Raw genomic sequence first — 18,926 nt, forward strand, 5'->3', positions numbered from 1 at the left:
TTAGTTCGCCCCAAAATGAGAATAGCATAATTCGCTTACCAACAGGAAAGCCAAAACACGTATAATTATTTTTCCAAGTCTTCAGTAGTTGATATCTGCCCCTGTATTCAGAATTTGTGTTTAAAAGAATGAAACAAATAAAATAAAACAGAAGTTGGAGTATTAGTGCCACTAATGATTATTTCCGCTGGAAACTGCAGAGAATGGGAATTCTTTTGACGTTCATTGACACCAAGCATTGCAAGACATGAATGTGAGCAAGTGGACATTGGATTTAAAAGCTACAGTAGATGGATATATGATCTATACTATATATCTGAAAATTTAAATGGATATTCTTTGAGTTAAAAGTGATTCTTCCAGTTGCTCACTAACAGCATGGAAGCAATGCACTGCACACTCCTTTAAACCAAGCCATCACAAATCAATCAATCAGCCTACAATGAGAATTTTATAGGCACATAAAGTTTAAAATGACCTTTTTTGTGATGGATAAGATGGTCTCATAGGCAATTCTCTGTGTCTTTGAGATGAATGAGGATGAGTTTCAACAATTGACATTCTGGACATTTTCAGTTCAAATTGTTGTTAACCCTCTGGGGTTACAAAAAAAGAAGCATGTCTTATGCCTGGTTCAGATTACACGATTTAAGCCTGATTTTGGCACGATCCATTTGACGTAGGGTGACGTGGGGATTCGTAAACGACAACGGGCATCGGGAAGCAAGATTCGATTGTATCATCTCGTATAGTGCGTCATAGTGGGCGACAACCTACGTCGCGTCTGTGATGCTTCACGACATCACGACAAAAGACTAGCATGTTTAATTTTATTTTTTTAACGGTTCTGTCACATGTATGAGGTTGACCAATGGGAGCACAGAAGCTTTTCCGTACACAACTTTCAAGAGAGACGATGGTGCTAACATTAAAACTAAAACTAAAAATATATAAGAAAACAATATTTTACCTCAAGTTCTCTTTGGAGGATTGACAGCCCATACTGTCCTCTTTCGAGCAATCCAGGAACGTGTCCATTGTCGGGTTTTCTTTCTTTTTTTAACTTTTTTCTGAACACCGGACAGCCAATACAACACTCACCGCTTCATCCATTGTTTGCTTACATTCGTTTCTGGAAGTCACTCTACTAGTTTCGCCTTCTCGATGACATCGCGCGCGCCGTTAAAGACGGCATGCGATGACTGGTCAGGAAGCAACGTGTAGTCTGACATGTGACTTGTGACTATCGTAACAGACAAAAAAATCGTGTAATCTGAACCAGGAATTAAAGGTGCACTGTGTAATTTTTTTAGTGGCATCTAGTGGTGAGGTTGAGAATTGCAACCAGTTGAAGTCACGGTGGACGACAGGAAAAGATGTCATCGTCTGAGACAGCAGAGAGTAGCCAGTTAAGCAATGGTTTCTTTACAAAGATAAATTAGGAAATTAGGTTTACTTAATTATTCAGTAAAACGAATATTATTTATAATACATTTATTGCGAATAGTATTATTACTTGTTCATCATTGTGTCTGACTTCCGCTAGCTTCTTTACGGGAATAACAAGTTAGTGACGAAATGTGTTTGTCCGTTTAATGAGTAGTTCACTTTTAAATAAACTTTTGCTGATAATTTACTCACCCCCATGTCTTCCAAGATATCCACGTCTTTCTTTCTTCAGTCGAAAAGAAATTGAGGATTTTGATGAAAACATTCCAGGATTTTCTCCATATAATGGACTTCAATGGGAAACAAACGGTTCAAGGTCCAAATGAGAGTTTCAGTGCATCTTCAAAGGGCTTTAAACGACACCAGACGATGAATAAGGGTCTTATCTAGTGAAACGATCGCTCATTTAAAATGCTCGCCTTGCTCTGTTCTGTGATGAGCATTCGTGACTCCTGTTCAAACTCGTTCATCAAAATGAACTAATTTTTTTTCGAGTCATGACTTGAAGGGTCCTAGATAAGACCCTTAATCACCGTCTGGTGTCATTTAAAGCCCTTTGAAGCTGCACTGAAACTCTCATTTGGACCTTGAACCGTTTGGTTCACAATGAAGTCATGGGGGTGAGTAAATTATCAGCAAAAGTTTTTTTTTTTTTTTTTTTACTACTCCTTTAAGGGCCACTGTAGAAACATGTCAGCACATTTTGATGTAAGGGAACCCACGGTGTATCTAGATCTAGACTCATTCTAAGGTAATGCAAACATAACGGTTCATTAATAAGGTCTTTATACTCCACTGAAAACATAGTTGTGTATATGATATTGCATTTCTGTCAACAGCTCCTCCTAAATACTACACAATGCACCTTTAAACCAGACGCAAATTAGCATTGCTCTTGGTAGATTGTGTTGGTCATTATGGAAATTATCCAGCTATACCTGGGCTCTTTTTTGCACGTTAAGTTTGTGCGTACAGTAACTCTCCCTTTAAGTGACTTTCGGGTCACTGTATGACTCCACGCTGGAAGGAAAGCAGGAAATGACTCGTGAAAGCTGTCACATTAGTATTGAACTCCAGTGCTGAATCTTTCTGATCACTGGAACAAAATACTCCTTTGGCCCTATCCCGGAACTACCTGACAGTGATGTATAATGACCGTCAAAAACCCAGCGCTTCACTGGCTTCCTACGGGGAATGGAGAAGGCAGCCAGCCACAGACACATCTCAAACAAAACAGATCTGAGCCCAGCAGAGAGCCTTGGAAGGGCTGTGAGCAATGAACTCCAGCTAATGTGAATCCACACAAATGCCTGTTCTAACAAAAGGTGTGATGACGAACAAATAGTTTCCCTTTCAATTGCAAACAAGGATAATTGGGCATGAAACAGGATGAAGATAATGTTGCTTCGCATTTGCATTGGCAGATCTCAGCTGTTTTGTTTGGTGGAATTCTTTGGAGAGACAAATGACATTATATTGCAGCAGATGGCTTCAAACCAAATAATAAAACACAATCAATGGACAGTAAAATTATTTCTTAGACTAGTTTTTTTTAATCTTTATCTGTTGTAGATAAAGCTAAACAAGTTCTTATGTTAAAAATATGTGCAAGTTGAGCTGTTGTCTTGGAGATGAGTACAGTGCTGTAAGAGTCCTAATACCCGAGAATGGGTTAGCATTTTTAAACTTCCAGTTCCATCATCCAAAAACTTAATGAATTGTTGGTAAATGCCTAAAATAAGGTCTGTGGTTAAAACAAGATTAAGATATTTTCATGTTCCCTTTCTGTCAGTCACTTTCAATGTTGTGTTGAAATACAGACACCTCTGACACATTCAGAAACTTAAATTTGCATGTCTGGCCACTCATTCTAAAAGACACCCAGGGATAAGAGAGCCAGCGAGTTTCACACATTCAGCTTTGTTCTACAGAGCATCTCTATTACAGAGAAGCAATTCCATTCCCATCTATTGACCATCCAGCACACGTCAGCGGTCTCTCTCCCCCTTCATCAGCACAGATAAGTGCAAAGAGTTCCCCGGGGTTCTTCAATGGTGATCTCAAATAGGCAATTTCTTTTAAAAGAGCAAATTACTCTAAAATAGCATTACATGGCGGATTTTAATGTGTATTTTTAACATGCCCTTCCGTCGGTGTTCTTTTATGCGGTCGTTTCATGTCTCCTTCGAACAGCCATGAGCTTTGCCTTCGGTGTTTGGGCCAAACTCATGCTGAGACACCGTTTGTAATTGGTTCATGTCCTCCCTGTGCGTTCATATCCTCATGGCTTGTTCTTTTACAAAAGACAAAGAGACACTTCAGCTCCTGCCCTGGTCCTTCTAACTCTTGGTAAAAGGCCTTGGCAATGTGCGCTGAGGGCGAGTAGGGACATGCGATGGGAGAGTCCCTGTAGGCGTCCCCCAGCAGAAGTTCCCCCATCGCATCTCCCTGCTTAATTTCTCGCGAGGAGGGTGAGTAATCGATCGCAGCATCGGACGGCAGTCTGAAGCCTCCTGAGACTGAAGACTCGGCTCAGGCTGAGGCGAATGCTGAGTTGGCGGCCATGCTTTCCCAGACAGCTCGAGTGGACTCCTCAACTCCTGTCCTGAGCGCTCACGGCTGCCCGATTGGTTCTTGGGGTCGGAGCACAACACACTGCCATGCCCTGCATCAGTTCCTTTCTTCTCGGAAGAGTATGTCTCCTCGAAATCGTGGAAAAACACAATACACCAGCTCCTCAGTCCTCACCACCCTCGAAGGTGGGCGGCACGCTGGTAATCGGAGGTACCTCTGGAAGAACGAGTCATTGCAGTCTATTCCACCTTGCAGAATTTCTCCGAGAATCCCGTCCAGGCTCTGTAAGTTTACCTCGTGCTTGGTGGTCCACCAGGCCAAGGCGCTAAGAGATCTGCATGAGGGTGGTCCCGCACCAGAGAAGATGCACAAACTGTGCATGGCGACATACTATGCTCGCCGGGCTACTAAGTTCACGCCGCAGGTACTGGTTAAATCATTTGAGACCGCACCTCATCCCCTCTTGGGATATCTCAGTGGTCTTACAAGCCCTTCAGAGTTATCTTAGTGCTCTCTCTATGAAGATGGCCCTCCTGACTCCTCTCACCTCTGTCAAGAGGGTTAGGGATCGAGCTTTAGAAGATCAAACCAACTCTATGTCTGCTTTGGAGGTCAGCAGAAGGATCCAAGCCAAGAATAGCCCATTGGATTGTGGATGCCTTTCTCCTACCAGGCTACCAGGGTTTACTGAAGGATCACTCCACTAGGGGCGTTGCAGCCTCTATGGCTTTAGCGAATGGTGAAGCATTAGTAGACATTTCTCGGCTACAACAGACACCTTTGCAAGATTTTACAATCTGCATATGGAACCAGTTTTGTTCCGACTTTGAGGTACGAACAACTGAACTTAGACGACTGGTAGGGTGTAGTGCTTGCATGTCAGTACCTTCCCCCTCTCTGAGGTGACAATATGCACTTTTTAGGCCCAATTAAAGATTCCTGTGATTGGTGAACCTTGCACTTAATAATAAAAATAATAATTAATAATAATAATAATTCATTACATTTATATGTAATTAAATTTTCTCGGCACTCAAAGCGCTTAGAGAGGGGAATCTCCTCAACCACCACCAGTGTGCAGCATCCACCTGGATGATGCGACGGCTGCCATAGTGCGCCAGAACACTCACCACACACCAGCTTACTGGTGGAGAGGAGACAGTGATGAAGCCAATTGGTATAGATGGGGATGATTAGGAGGGCATGATGGACAGAGGTCACTGGGCAAATTGGGCCAGGATGCCGGGGTTACACTCCTACTCTTTCGAAAGACATCCTGGGATTTTTAATGACCACAGAGAGTCCCCTGCTGAAAAATCCAGCTAAAACCAGCCTAGGCTGGTTGGCTGGTCTTAGCTGGTTTAAGCTGGAAGTAGCTGGTTTTAGTTGGTCACCCAGCCTGGCTTAGCTGGTCAAGCTGGTCTCCCAGCCTGACTTAGCTGGTTAAGTTGGTCTCCCAGCCTGGCTACCAACTTGACCAGCTAAGACCAGCCTGACCAGCTGAAAAAGTGTTCAAAACCCCTCTAAAACCAGCCTGATAAACCAACTAACCAGGCTGGGAGACCAGCCAAAACCAGCCAACCAGCCTTGGCTGATTTTAGCTGGATTTTTCACCAGGGTCAGGACCTCGGTTTAACGTCTCATCCGAAGGACGGTGCACTTTGAGAGTATAGTATCCCTATTACTATACTGGGGCATTAGGACCTACACAGACCACAGGGTGAGCACCCCCTGTTGGCCTCACTAACACCTCTTCCAGCAGCAACCTGGCTTTCTCAGAAGGTCTCCCATCCAGGTACTAACCAGGCTCAGCCCTGCGGTGATATGGCTACTGGCTTTCTTCTCCATCATTAAGCACATATGTGGTATTTGAGTTTAGCCAAGGAACTCATTACCAGTGGTTTTCCCACTTTTCAGGTGAGCCCTCACATTTGGGTTAAATGCTCCATACGTGTTGACTCCCTATAGGTGGTCCCATATGTGTATTATTTCACGGTTTCCCTGAGGGTGAGGGCTGTGTTTTCCCACAGCCTTCAAAAATATGTAATCAATGCAGCAGTCTATGGGCCTTTTCACGTTTCGCATCTTCTGCGTGCTCATGTTCATTATTTCAAATTTAGGCGCGGTGCGACGCCCTCATTTTTTCTAAGCGTGTCCTCGCCGCATCGAGATAAAAACATCTCAACTCTTCAGAATGCCGCAAGCGCACCGTAGGTCCATCCCGTTCTCATCCCAAGGCGTCATCTAACTGACACTTTTGACCATGCGTCAACATCCGACGCACATGACACCCTTTAGCGTCAATATGAGACGTGGCTAGTAGTAGTCTAACCGTAACCCTACCGCAGATCTAAACCTATCAGCGTCATCTAATTGACGCTAAAGGTTGCCATGTGCATCGGATTTAAAAGCGTCAGTTAGATGACGCCCTGGGATGAGAATGCATTGGTAGGTCACATAACAAGAACCAACCACAGCAATGATAGAGCGCTTTGGAAAAAGGAGAACGCGGCTTTATGTGAATGGCGCCTAAGACTGCTAACAGTCAGACTTATAGCTCAAAAAAATAGCATGATTTTGACGCAGGACTTTCGGTTTGTTGGAAGCAATGGATGATGGGGCAGTTTTCTGGGTAAAATTTTCTCAAGTTATTCCTAAAAGACAGTAATAATAATTATTAGTAGTAGTAATACTACTAGCACTGATAATAATGTTCTGTTCAAAAAAAAAATTGTAACTGTACTGAAATAACACTTGACAAAAACAGTTTAATTAGTTTGGTTTCATTAATATTCATGACAGAATAAATATCTGAAAATAAATGCATAAATTATTGAGATCTTCAGCATGGAGAGCTCTTAGTAAAAACGCAAGGATCAATTTCCACGTTGAATTGAATGAGAACACCTGATGCCTCTTTTGCCAACAACTGATTATTTTTGATTTTCTCGAGTTTCACTCCTAAACGATAAAGTCCCCAAACATTATCAGATCTGTAATATTAATGCAGACAGTGAGTTAATATGAGGATGTGAAAACCTCTAGAGTTACACTTATACCATGATGTTACGCTAATTGACAGAGCCTGTGTATACTCAGATCTTTTGTATGCAAATGTAATCATGTTTCTAATGAGATGAAGCTAATTATTATAGTTGCAGATGTTGAGCAGCAGTTACAGAAAGAAAAACACGTGTACCTCATGTTTGTGGGTTCTGCAAGTGTTGACATAGATGAACAACAAATCCCTCATCAAAAATGTCTTTAGTTTTCCACCAAAGTAAAAGCTACAAGGTTCAAATGATCGCCTTTAATGGATGGTCTGAAATGTTGCATGAAGGTAATGGAATTATGACTATAAAGTGTAAAATCTAAAATCAAAGACTGAATGTAATTAATTAATTGTTCAGTATTATATTACAGCAATATTTTATTGTGATATTATAAGAAATTCCAAAAAGCAGCAAAATGAAATCTCACTTATTAAATTTCACAAACGTTACCAACCGAGACCAGAAGTGTAAGATATTTTTACGCTAATTAAACTAAGACATCATTTTAGTAGGCATGAAGGGGGGGTGGGCTCTTCCAAGAAAAAGCCAGTGGAGTGGATAAAACAAAAGTTTGCAACAATTGACGTCAAAGCAGCTGCTCCGTTTAACAGCTTTTTAGATGATTTAGTAGCTAGGCCAAGTTCAGTTAATTAAGGAGCTTATCTTCCTTACAGAGGCCGTCATGTGTTGCCGTACCTAATTAGTTTTGCAGCATAGGTGGCAGTTTCTTGACACTGACACAGGAAACTCGCCAGCACATACTGTAAAATGCACATTTAGAATGACAGTACAGCCATACAAAGGCCGCTGGTTAACTCGTCCCTCGACAAAATAATGCCTTAATGATATTGTATCAATTGACATTTGACTTGGCAGACTTGTCTGCAGTTAATGAATTAATTGGACTGTTTTATAATTAATGAACAGTTATTTATAGCGTGTGTGTGTGTGTGTGCCAACACACACAAAGGCAAGATAGCACTCCAATTTTAAAGGAGCTGTATGTAAGAAATTTATTTCAAATAATCATAAGCACCACTACATGAAGCAAGAGTATCTTTCCCCAATATTTAAGCAAAAGTTGCAATAGTTTTCGCTTTCAGTGCACTTTTGTTAAAAAGATTACTTTACAAATGCATAGATATGTACTCTGTAATTTTCAAAAATCCTATACAGGATGTACTGGTTCACCATTATCATGTTCTTGCTAAATTGCTCCCAAATGTAAGATTGTTATATCGTAATAGTAGAATAAGTACCCCTTAGTTCTATAATACAGTAAAAATATTTTTTTTAATTCTCCTGGTTGTTACTCCTTTATTCCCCAAACTTAAAATATAAAATATAATATATTATAGGCACTTATATTTTAAGTACGTTATAGGACACTGTAAAATAATTTTAATTAAGCAGCACTTTCCGGTCTGTAATCTAAAACGTTACTTAAAAATGTATTTATAATTTCAATTTTTTATTTAATTTAATAATTTCAATTATTACTATAATAATTCAGCGTTTTTATAATAGTGTAGTCATTTTACCATTTATTTAATTAAAGATTCATATAATTAAGTAATGCTTTATATTATACATTTTTTTGCTAATAAATACTTGTCTGTAATTATTAAATATTATTATTAGTATTGTAATTTTACTGATTCATGTATTGTGTTAAGTATGTTTGGACATTTATACTGGAAAACAGACACTGATTAATAAAATGATATTTTGAGATGACATCCTCTTCTTCCTGATTCATTTGGGTCCTTTATAAATGGGCAATCAAAGGTTGCTAGGAGACTGCTTGAGTAATGAACTGTTGTCTGGGCCGAAGGCAACTTGAGTGTTAGATTAAATTAATCCTATTAGTGCTACTGAGTGATATAATGATCAACTTCCCAGGTACAATCTCCCCCTTCATTTCCCTCTCACACACGCATTTATATTAATGTGTCTGCTGATCGACAGCAAGATTGTCAGTCAGTGACTCCTCCAGTTGGTAATTGGCAATAAATTGATGTTCTGTTTTTTTTAATGACAGTTAACGTCAACTAACTGAAAGGTATTGATTTATGAACTGATCAACACTTAATAAAACTGTTATTGCCAGTCAACCTCTTGTTTGTGGTTGAATAGTTTGCCATTTCAGAGCACAGGTATTTAATGGAGTTTCTGTTTAGTTTAATATAAACTTTGTCTCAGATATTTCTCTTATTTAAAAAAAACAAACAAAAAAAAACAGATGAGGGAATTGTGGAGTATGTTTTATTTACAGAAAGTACCAAATTTGTAAATTTTTATTATTATTATTTTGGAGAAATAAAAACAGACGCTAGTAAAACAACTTTTAATTAGCAAAGAGAGAGAGTATATATATATATATATATATATATTAGGGCTGTGCAAAAGTTAATTGCGATTAATCGCATCCAAAATAAAAGTCTGTGTTTACATAATATATTTGTGTGTGCTGTATATAATTATTTTGTATATATAAATACCTATGCATGCATGTATATATTTAAGAATTATTTGCGGTTAAATTCTGTATATATTTATAAATACATAATCTATATTATATAAATATAAATATTTTATATATGAATAACATATTTTCTTAAATATATACATGCATGTGTGTGTATTTATATATACAAAATAATTATATACAGCACACGCAAATATATTATGTAAACAGAGACTTTTATTTTGGATGCGATTAATCGTAATTAACTTTTGCACAGCCCTAATATATATATATATATATATATATATATACACACACACACACACACACACACACACTTTTTTTGATAGCTTAATAAAACATTTAGGCCTCATTTACCTGCAACTTTGCCTCAGATATTTCTCGTTAAATTCCTTTAACAAGGATTCCAAACAAACAAGGATGAGATGATTATCCATTAACCCCCTGGGGACCAAGGTGTATTTGGGGTGTTTGGGATGTTTTGACATGCACTGACATCCGTGCTTTTTTCAGTGATTTATAAACATGTTAATGGCATAGGTGTAAATTCACTCTATATAGCACAAACGGGGCTACCATAATATGTGAGCAACATGTACATATTTGTATTTTTAACACGTTTTTGGTCCTCAGAGGGTTAACTTTAAGTTTATAGAATTATAAAAGTTATTTTGGTTGCTCAGGTAATTGGGTTCTCACCAATTTTGTCTCAAACATCTCTCTTAAAACTACTCTGATAAATAAAAAGCGAGAGTAGCTCAGATAATGGATGTCTGGGTTAAGTATCAACTTCTCTCAGACGTTTCTCTTAAAAATTCATTCGAAGGAATTAATACAAACAAATGACACAATTCGTGAGCTTAGAATAAAGTTCTATCTCCGTTTAGGGTAGTTCTGAGATATTGAGCATCAAAGTTTTTACATCCCAGCTGGCAAAACTAGCTTTACCTATAGCTTTATAGCTATAGCTTTATATTATAGCTTTACCTACTATTAATCTTTTTTTAAGCTCACGAATTGTCAATAAACAGCTTATAGAGATATAAAGGTTATTTATTTTGATAGCATAGCTCTGATAATGGAGATAATGGTGTTTATGTCTCATTTAAGTATCAACTTTGTCTCAGTATAAGATAGCACACTTTTGTCTGCAAGATGACTGTGAAAGATCACTTCATCTGGAAAGCATCTGCTGTTTACTAACATCTGAGTTTAAAGACGTCTTTTAAACGTCTATTTGACATCTGACAGGAAACGTGCTATTGACGTATTGCAGATGAGCAAACACTGTAAAAAATACGTCTTCCAGATATCAAATAGATGTCTCTGTGATGTATGTGTGCTACCAGGGGAATATCTCAGTTATGTCTCATTTCAATATAAACTTGTCTCAGATGTTTCTTTTAAAATCCCTTTGAAGGACTAAAAACGCAAATGACATTATTGTCAATAAACAGGCTATAGAGTTATAAAGATAATTTAGATAGCATAGCTCTGATAATGGAGGTCTCGTTTATGTCTCATTTAAGTATCAACGTTTCTCTTAAAATTCATTTGAAGGAATAAAACACACATATGACTCAATTGTTGCTATACAACTCTGTCAATAAATTAGCTCAGATTATAGAGCGGTCCGATATAACTCATTTGCTGTACATATCAACTTGGTCTCAGGTGTTTTTCTACAAATATTTAAAAGAAATATGAACAGAATTAAGATAACAATTTAGCTATAAAACAATGTGGATATCATAGCTCAGATAATCTGGTCCAACGAGAATTTGAGAAACGTTTGAGCTTATATTGAAATGGCTTTTGATTGCAGACTTGGCAAATTTGAGCACGATCCCTTCAGAAACTCTAGATATGTTTGAGATCCTTGAAGACCCTCTGTTTATTCTCACTGCTATGAGGAAGAAACGATTGAGATCATTTGTGATAGTTGTTTCCTACTAGTAATGATCTGTTCATTTTAGACTCAAATTCTTACAGCGTTTACCAAGTAACCATGAGCAAGATTTGGCATAATAGTTTTCCAGTAGCGTTATGTCTTGTTTTAGTTGGGCTAGCACTGAGCAGTGATTTAATTTCAGCGCTGTAGGTGTTTGTGCCGTGTTCTGCTTTGTCACATTGCTGTCCCATCACAGCAATTTCAAAGGCTTTGCAACCATGGACGCATAATCTGACTGGCATTACAGTTCCACATGATAAACGAAGCACTTGCTGAGAAAGAAAATAGCTCATGGCAACATCCAGAGAACCAGTTAAAATGAGGAAATCTCGACTCCAGAGAATTCACTGCCGTTCATTTGCCTCGCGCCACAGTACACTGCTATAGAGAGAGATTTGTAATGCACTCTGGAATCGTGCTCCCATGGAACTCCATAATTTTGCCATAAGGGCTCAAAATAACAAGGAACAGACATGAGGACTAGAAGTAGTGAAGCTACTAACTTAAATACGTTGGCATTAACATTAACATGAAGGCTGAGTCATTTCAGTTGCGTAGTGCCTCTGTAAGTTTTCAGAAAGCAAATATGCGTACATAATTTGTGCTGGGTGTGAAATGACGACACAGACTTTCAGGAATATGCTCTGGTCAAGACATTTAAAGGTACAATATGTAAGATTTTTGTAATAAAATGTCCAAAAGTCACCTTGCACAGTGTGATATAGTTCCTGCAGTTTTAAACTCACATTATCCCAAAAGTCAAGTCAAGTCAAGTCACATTTATTTATATAGCGCTTTTCACAATACAGATTGTATCAAAGCAGCTTCACAGTGATAACATGTAAGTAGCACAACACAGATCAACAACATTGCTAAACACTAATTTTAGCAATGTTCTAGCAAATGTTTTAGCAAAAGTTCCCAAAGATTTTTAATTTCAGAGAAATTCCCGTTTTAAATATGCCAATGACGTAATATCCTAGTTACCATGGCGACAGACGTGGACAACTGCGTAGTGTTATGTCTAGCGGGGCACTCACGTTGGTGTTGTTTCGTTCAAACATTATGGACCATAAGCAGACTTTGAGATACTAAAACGAGGATCAAAATCAGCGTGGCATTTTCGAAATACAGAGAGCTCCACGTCCGCGACTAACTCGAATTGAAAGAGATGCCGCTCCTGCATGAACTTTATTAGACAGGTGAGCAAATGTACATAAAACTAATCAATGTTATATAGCTCAACCTGATCAAGAAACTTAATTACTAAATTTAGTACTAAAGAGGCAAAAAATTATATTTACACTGTATTTATAATCCACTTTTTGAGCATAGACTTGAACATTTAATTTCTGACTTAAACTGTCGTAAATCTTGAATGCTTTCGAACACGGATTTATTGACACTTGGCAAATTATTGCTGGAAAATGCACAAAAAACACTATTTTCAAATTTTATATGAAAAATATATTTTTAATTTTTCACTCTAAAATATTCAAAAACATGTTTTACTCTAAAATTGTGAGAAAATCAAAACCATGAATCTAAACAAATTGTTTTCAAAATTTTGTTTGGCTGCAGTACCAAAAGTTTCCACTAGAAGAAATTTGTCTCCCATTCATTTCCAATGCGCTTTTTTTTTTTGGCCGAGAGCATTATTTCGAGAACTTGTTCGAAATATGTTGTTGTTTTTTTTCGAAATATATTTTTTTTACTTATTATATATTTTACTTATTAAATAAATATTTTTTGTGAGTGTGTGTTTTAACATCGCAAATGCCAAAACTTTACCAAGTTCCGCATCATTCCAATGAAGAATGGGTTAAATGTGTACCTAGTACATTTTTCTTTTCGTATTCGATCGAACTTATTGGTTTTGGATTTTATACTGACACCAGCTGGCCTGGATGTATGAAGTTTGTTTACTAAACTGTGTGTAGTTTATTACAAGAAAATACTACTTCAAATCTTTGTACAATAAACCACGTTTAATTCACTGCGACTTGCCGTTTGTGCAATTTACTTGATATTTATGAGTGAAAATAGTTTCAAAGCCAAAGCCAAGAGATTTCTTTTTATGGTTACACTATATTGAAAACCACATTAAGTTTAAAGTCACCATGAAATCAAAATGAACAATTCTTGTTTGTTTGTTTTTAGTGGAATATTAATGATGTAAAAAAAAAAAAAACATTTTGCATGTTACATTTATAAGATTTTCAAGTTTTTAAGATAACGTTTTCTAGTTCCACAGGATTCTGGTGCAATTTATACAATAGATTAAAGGTTAAATATTCTCAGCACACAATTTTAGTATGACCTCCAATCCATACCGGAGAGTCTTAAAAATTGACGAGTAAAATACCTCAGGCGAGAGGAGCTTTTGATGGACAGCCTCTTATGGAATTCATCTCCGTTGAGCAATGACTGCTGTACTTAACAAGGTTGGTCCTCTCAACCAGAGAGAAGTGAATCAACATTTTACTCTCCTTATCATACACCAGGATAAACTGCAACTGACATTAATAGACCCAAGTAGGAATACTGTGGGTACCGGTAAAGTGTATCTGTACACAAGGCTTGCTACATGAATATTAGTGTACCATGGAGAATTTCTGGAGATGTTTGCCCATATTGTTTGTTTGCAACTTGATTAAAATTGGATCATGACTGAAACCTGGCCTTCATGCATTCACAATGGCAAAGTCTGTTGTTCATTAGGAGGGGATGAAAGATTTGCTAAAAAAATATCTATTTTAATTTAACCTCTTAAGGTCTGGGTAGATTAGAAGGTAAACAAACAATCAGTTCTCATAATCAATATGTTGTATGCAGGAGAAAGGCGCAGGAAAAAAGATCTAGGCCCGGTTCCGCAATAACGCTCATCTTAGCGAGCTAAAAAGACTCAAAGGATATATCTTACGAAAGTTATTAAGTGTGTTCCCCCGAAGTGTCCAGTAGGAAGCTTCTTAACACGCTGCCTCTTACGTTCGACGTTACAAAGGTGCTGTACCAAGTGAATTGGTTGGCATCTTAACACGCTGCTTACGTTCGACGTTACAAAGGTGCTGTACCAACTGAATTGGTTGGCATCGATTGCTCAGGAATCGATTTTCCACTTCTTGCAAAGGTGCATTGCGACATTAAGAAAGACAACACGTTCTAAGCAAATGAAACATTCCTCACATTATTCCAGTAACATTTATTTTAACATGGTTTAAGTTATCAGTAAAATATAGACTATAAATGATCAAATTGTCAGTAATATGTTCACATGATGATAATCCACCCTCCGTATCCCGTTGTGCCACTTATGCCGCTTCTTGACATGGGGTTAACGACTTCTAAAATTATTTAATACAGTTTTATATTAATGGTAAGGTACTTTACAATCAGAATTGATTGGCAATCAGCTGCAGTTTTGATTGCCGTATTGATTGCCATTGGTTAAAGGCTTAAGGGCTTAAAGCAAATGCCGCCGCGTTAGCCTGGCAAGCAAGCACTGGTCTGAGAAGGTCCAGAAGCTCCAAAATGAGTTGTCTCAGGAGGCAATTTTTTTTAATATTGCCGCATCAGGCAAAAAGTCAAAAGGGCTCAAGTTTTGGCAAATAAAAAAATTGACATGGACTAAACGGCTCAGAGGCAGGCGCCGTCTTTGATTCAATACAAGGACACGTTGGATCGCAGACATAGTTGGTGGCTTACTGGACACCACCATGCTTACCCATTTATAGATCTTAGCCATTTAGAGGCAAATTGTTTGCCAGATTTTAATTATGAAAAATAATTTCCCATTTAAACGCTTTAATGACATTACGAAATGCTAATTACCGCCATATTAGTTCTGATACAAAAGAAAGTCAACTTCATAAAGGCCTGTATCCATTGCGAACATATTTTATTATTAGTCTCAAAATTTCCATAACGTAAAATCATTGTTGAGCCACAACATTTTCACTTCAGGTACTTCCGCCTGTCCCGCGCCCAGTTTGATGACCTGTTGTCTCGCATCGGAGCGAGGATCACCCTCGCCCTCATCCAGCTAATCTAGCTGTCATTTATTTTTGTTTTGATGATAAATAGAGCCAGCTTCCAAAAGTTATTAACCTGTCCTGTTATTTTTTTCTCTCTCACGCCCAGACACGAACTTATGCACATATGTTGATTGTCTTTACATCATAATACTATTTCATATAATCTAGATATGGAATGAATAACATTCAATACAAAATGAACATGTCTCGTATATAGAAATAATGTTTTAAGTGATAAAATATTTACTTTGTTGTGCATAATCCCACCATGCATTTAGTCATACAAAATAATTTATTGAAGCATCCAGATACTTCACCACGTGAGCAAGCAGCTAGGCTCCTGATTGGTTAACGTGGCGCGAATTCACGCCAAAGTTCAGACTTTTCAACTTGGGCGGCAGACGCGAATTCGCGTCAAACGCATGAATGCACAAATGGCACTAACTAAATCATTCGCGCTTAATGCGGCAGACACTCAAATCGCGCGAACTTGACGCGCGAATGAGGCGTATTCGCGACTTCCGCGCCACGCTCCACGCCTCATTTTGCGCCGCAGGAATTTTTCACGCGCATAACGTGTCTTTGCATTGACTTAACATTGAAATCATTCGCGCCTGACGCGCTATTCGTGTCCGGTGTGAACGTACCATTAGACTTGTACTGCGCTGATTTCTAAAGACTGCTGCACAGTAAAGCGCCTTGAGCTCAAACAACGCTAAGAGAGTGCTTACGAATGGTTCAGACCAACCGTACGAAGGTGTGACTTACAGAAGATATACTTAGCGTACGAACGTGTCGGGAATCATGCCATAAAGTTAAGAGAAGGGTAAAGGAATAGGTTAAGAACTACTTAGCGATAATAATATTTTGGGGAACCAGGCCCTGAGTGGTCCGGTCATTCACATGGACATAAATTTAACACATGCCACCGACCTAAACATTGGTCCCATTTACACGAATGGAAAACGAATATCTTTCCCTGTGGTTTGGCCTCTCATTTACTCGAAAACCCAGTTTTTATCACAGAAAACGATTATTTCTAAAAACTCCAGCCAAAGTGGAGATTTCTGAAAGCGCCGGTTATGTGTTGTCATGTCAACTGGGAGAAACAGGATTTTAGGTTCTCTCTTGTCAATTCTGAGGATTTTTTTTTGGCTTGCATGGCTTTATCCTTCTCCCTACACTGCCGCCCATAGATTTGCCATAGTTATGATGACCAGGTGCACGCCTTCATGACAATGGTGTTCCCTGGAGGCCTCTTTCAGCAGGATAATTCACCCTGCCACACTGCACACATTCTTCAGGAATGGTTTGAGGAACATTACATTTACATTCATTTTGCTGACACTTTTATCCAAAGCGACTTAAAATTGCTCTATATGTCCAACGCATTCTCACCCCAAGGCGTCACCTTTGACCATGCTTCAATATTTGACGTTTTAGGCGCCCCTTAGCGTCACTTACATGACGCGATCCTACGGCGTCATCTAACTGACGCTAAAGGAAAGCGTCAGTTCGAGGACGCGGTTAGGTTTAGGTGTGGGGTGGGGGTAGGGTACACGCGATCCTACGGCGTCATCTAAAAGGGCGCCTAAAGCGTCAGATATTAAAGCATGTCCAAATGCTTCCCAAGGCGTCAGTTAAGTGACGCCTTGGGGGTGAGAATGGGCTGATATGTCAGAGGTCTTGCTCTGGGACACATTGGTGTCTCACAGTGGATGTCTCACACCAAAGGCATGTGTCTTATCCACCGCACCATCACTACCCCAACATGATGAAGAGTTCAAGGTGTTGCCCTGGCCTCCAAAGTCCCCAAATACCAATCCAACTGTAGATATCCAAATTGGATATCAATCGAATAAAGCATCGGTGGGATGTGCTGGGCCAACAAGTTCGATCCTTGTACCTTTCAACCAACTTGTCTTGGTGCCAGAAACCAAAACTTACAAGCTCCAAAAGGACATAAATGAGGCGTAAAAATAACCCATTGGTTTAATGGAAGCTGAATGTTCCCATCAAATCTGAATTCTGACCTGTAATACTGCCTGAATCATAATCATACACTATTCGTTCATTGGCCAGAGAACTGAGCCTGGTTTCTGCCAAGGTTTTTTCTCCATTCTGCCACCTGATGTAGTTTTGTTTTCCTTGCCACTGTCGCCTTAGGCTTTTGGCTTGCTTATTTGCGGACACTTAATATTCAACAATATTCTTGATCCGCCTGCATTGACACCATTGTGTGAGAACTGAACTGAGCTGGACGATGACATTTTTTACTTTTATACAACCAAAATGAACCATCACTGAACTTACTTACTGCAGAAACCAACTGTTGCATTATTTTCCTGTTGCATTATTATTGTTTTAAAGGGATGGTTGACTGATATGTTTTAGCTTACCTCAAGGGCATCCAAGATGTAGGTGTCTTTGTTTCCACAGTATTTTCAATTTTGACATTTTTCAGTCAAACTGTTGTTGTCTATCAGTCATACACTGGAGGCCACCAAAGAGCATGCACAGAGAAGTCCAAATTAAACATGATTTAATGACTCGTAAAGTAAGTACACATTGATAGCCTAAGACACGAAACGAGCGGTTTGTGAGAGAAAACGAACAGTATTTATATCGTTTTTACCTCGTGTAATCATAGCCATGACAAAATGACCTGATTCGGAAGTTTTACCTTTCACTAAACATATTTAGATATACGGGAAACCGCAATGGAAGACGATTTTGGTATATCTAAATATGTTTAGTAAAAGGTAAAACTTACGAAATCTCTGTGTAAATATTGAGTGACGTCACACGCAAGCGATCACTTCCGGCGTAACATTGAACTGATTCAGTTCGGTTCAGTTGGACATTGAACAACTGATTCAGATCACTTGGACGTAACTGTGGTTACAAGAGGTAAAAACGATATAAATACTGTTCGTTTTCTCACAAACGCTCGTTTCGTGTCTTAGGCCATCAATGTGTACTTACATTTACGAGTCATTAAATCATGTTTAATTTGGACTTCTCTGTGCATGCTTTTTGGTGGACCCCCTTTGCCTCCATTATATGACTGATAGACAACAACGGTTTGACTGAAAAATGTCAAAATTGAAAATACTGTTGAAACAAAGACACCTACATCTTGGATGCCCTTGAGATAAGATAAAACATATCAAAAATTAATTTCAAAGTGAACTATCCCTTTAAAACCATCTGTATTGTAAAAAGCACTATATAAATACAGGTGACGACTTTTAATTCAAATCATTGATCAACTCATTCAAATATACTGACATAAAAAAACAATTGGTTCTTGCACGTCATCATGACAAGTACCAGTGAGGTTTGATGTTATTGATTATAACGTATTTGATTTGGGC

At 38.5% G+C, this 18,926-nt stretch overlaps 1 long non-coding RNA gene across 1 annotated transcript in view; it reads right to left on the bottom strand.

Moving 5' to 3' along the window:
* The window catches only part of LOC120468696 (uncharacterized), a 175,814-nt gene that overhangs the window by 95,107 nt on the left and 61,781 nt on the right, over positions 1–18,926 (bottom strand). Inside the window, exon 9 of the long non-coding RNA XR_005620268.2 lies at positions 40–101. This is a non-coding gene — a long non-coding RNA (uncharacterized LOC120468696). The remainder of the gene's footprint in view (positions 1–39; positions 102–18,926) is intronic.

This window comes from Pimephales promelas, chromosome 2 (assembly GCF_988280905.1).
Source record: "Pimephales promelas chromosome 2, fPimPro1.hap1.1, whole genome shotgun sequence".
In the NCBI taxonomy this organism is placed as follows: domain Eukaryota; kingdom Metazoa; phylum Chordata; class Actinopteri; order Cypriniformes; family Leuciscidae; genus Pimephales; species Pimephales promelas.